This window comes from Nuphar pumila, chromosome 15 (genome assembly GCF_984573655.1).
Source record: "Nuphar pumila chromosome 15, dmNupPumi1.hap1.1, whole genome shotgun sequence".
Lineage (NCBI taxonomy): Eukaryota > Viridiplantae > Streptophyta > Magnoliopsida > Nymphaeales > Nymphaeaceae > Nuphar > Nuphar pumila.
Window position 1 is genome coordinate 72,402,744 of NC_143263.1, and position 3,371 is coordinate 72,406,114.

The following is a 3,371-nucleotide window of genomic DNA, read 5'->3' on the forward strand; positions in this document are numbered from 1 at the left end:
AGCCTGTTATGCCCAGCTGATTGTAATCAGCTAGGCAGACCTCAAGTTATTAAACCCAGCCGACTGTAATTAGTTGAGGTAGACCCAAACAGAAAAAAAAATGAAATGGGGTTGTGGGCAAATGCATCAAGCCCAACTAACATCGGCTAGGGCTGATGTCATTGAGTTTTGCCCAACTGATTGTCATCGGCTAGGACCCCTAACCAACCTTGTTTGATGTTGCCATTTAGGCCAACATCAAACAACCTCTAAACTTCATCTTGTGATCTAAGTTAACATCATTATCAGAAATTTTATATATACTACCATGATTGGATTGAGCATGTATTCATTTTTGTTGTTGCTACATGAGTTGTTTCCATACTATTAAATATGTTCTGATCAAAATTGTTTGCAGGCTATTTTTGGGTGGTACATCACTATATCTTTTTAGTGCAGCATTGTTTGCTGCTCAACACTATTTGACCACATGTTTATACATGAGAAACATGTTGTCAATGGTGTCTTAGAGTAAAACCCATATTTTTTAAGGATTATTAATAAATAAAGAACTCATTTTTTTCTCTAAACTAGAAATATTTTTCTACCTTTGAATTTTATTTATTGATATATTACATGTTCATTTGTTTATTCAAGTCAATCAGGGCATAATTTGCATTTATAGAACTATTTTGGACTATAAATTACTATTAATATATATTATATTTAAATATATTTTTGATAGAGTTTATAAATTATTGGAGTGTATTTGTGTGTTATGTAGCTCATGCTAATGGTTTATAGGGTAATTTGCTATTTTTGGCTAATCTTGTTATAATTGACATTTTTTTTTTAGTTTTTGGCATTTGCGATCACACACGAAGAGTTCATTGTATTGCTTGAGTAGCGGTCTTTGCAGACTTCGAAACCCCTCGGTCTTTTGGGTATGGATTAATTGTTCTTCACATTAATAAGGTAAGATACCTTAACTGAACTTATAGAGAGCATCTTTAGCCACTAATTGTGTAAGCATGATGTTGTTGTACTGAATATCTAAATGAATTGTAAATACAAGTTATGTTCACACACTTTACTTAGTTGTGGATATCTAGGACTCTTGTGATTGTAGTTTGGAGATCATGCTTGTCATGATTATAGTTAGCGAAATATGGAGTGTGTTTGTTGCAGGTACACCTGTGTGTAGGTTTGAATGCCCGTGCACTTATGAATGTATAATATGTATGCAATGTGTGTCATCATACTTTGGTTTGTGCATACTATATTGCTTTATGTGTTTGTATGAATTTGATACATGGTACACATATAATTACTATGAATGTGTGTAAGTCGTGTTTGATGCATACTGCGAATGTTATAAATTGTTTTGAACTTGTATGTCTTGTTTGCTTGAGAAATATATGTGTATGATGTACGGTGGGATGGTCAATGAGATTTTGACCTACCCTTATACAATTATATCTAAGGTGATATATCGATTCATGTGGTAAAAAATGCATATGACTTTTACCGTGTGTGCAAATCTTGAACTATGTAGGAGTTATGTATGTTTAGGTTTAGTTATTTTGTATTATGAAATGTGCATGTTCACGTATGCATGCATAAAACTCATGTTTTGTTTGCACATGCTTCGATGTTCAATTTATGAAATGCAATATTTCTTGTGGCGATGATATGGTGCGAATGATAATATGCTTATGTATGATATGATTTAAATGCCATGTGATATAAAATTATGAAGGCATACGATAAATGTTTATGTTCAATAGTGAACTATGGTTCATGGAACCTTATTGGTTAAATGTGTGATTTTATGATTTAAGTGTCATATGAAGTGATGTATGATGTGATGCATATTGATTGTATACATGCTTGTGCCGTGTTGGTGGCTATCGACCCTGAGAGTGGTCAATTATATTGATGCATATATCACAATGGTTTTTATTAGATATGGTACCCATTGAGGAACTGTTCACAAAGGATTCTTTGTAAGGGTGTGCATGACCAGATCAGGTAATCCAGCTAGAACGGTAAGTCTTTGTGAAGAAATGCATTGTCCAAGAGCGAGTAGCCCGCGAAGACGGTATATTCCTGTGAGAAAGTGCATTGTCCAAGACTAGGCAAACCATCCGTCTAGGGCGGTAACTCCTTGTGAGGTTGTACGTTTCCCAAACCAGGTGATCCAGCGTGGATCTTATAAATCTTTATTATGATTAAACAAAATATTATGATGAATTGTGGTGATCTTCTGAGTTGATGAGATAGTCAGTTATGAATCTATAGATTTGGTTTTTTTGTTATAGCATGATTATATGTTGAACTCAGATGTGAGAATCAGATCCTTATTGATTTTAGATCTTGATATGAGGTTATGATTGTGACGCTTATATTAGCGTATAGGTGACACACCTACAAATGACTAGTTTTGACTTATTAGGTGAATGATACATCACGCCTACATAGTTTCATTGCAAATGATTGTCTGAGTGAATATATCACACTTATGTATCATGATTGATGTGTATCATAAATATCTAACTAAATTACTTAGAATATATGTGCGTGTGTTTCACGCTTGAATGGTCAAATGTGATTTGACTTATTGTTTATAAGAATTATGAATGCATATGAAAATGATGCAATGATCTGAATGTCTTAGAAGCATATATATATATATATATATATATATATATATATATATATATATATATATATATATATATATATATATATATATATATATATATATGCGATGACTTGTATGACTTGAATGCATATAGATTATGCTTTATTGTGTGAGTTAATATTGAATAGAATATTAAGTAATGAAATGCTTTATGTTCGAATGCTTGAAATGAATGACTCATAGGATGTTCCTTTGTCTATCACCTGACGATTGATGAATAATGTATCATGTCTTTACCTTTAAATGCTTCATATGTTTTCTTTAAGTTTGAGTTTAGGTTGCTTTACCAGACTTTAGCGAGTCTGACATCGTTTTATGGGGGGTCAGGTAATGCAGGTAAAGTATAATGAGTAGTTGGAGCAAAGGGTCGATCGAGTTGCATCCTCGAGGGTTCACTCTTACCTTGCGATCTTGGTATTCATGATTTTTTTGGTTTAAGTACTTGATAATGTAGAGACTGAAGTGTTGTTTTTATACTTTGATTTGAAATAAAATTAAAACTCTTCATATTTCAGTCTTATATTGTACGTAGTTTGAAATGTGTATATGCGATATATTTTGATTTGATTGTTATCTTTAGTATAACCTCGCTCAAAGTCTTAACCATTTTTTAAAATTGTTTCTGTATTATAAGATTTGATTTACTTATACTTATAAAAAAAAATTGCCTCAAAATTTCAAAATTTGA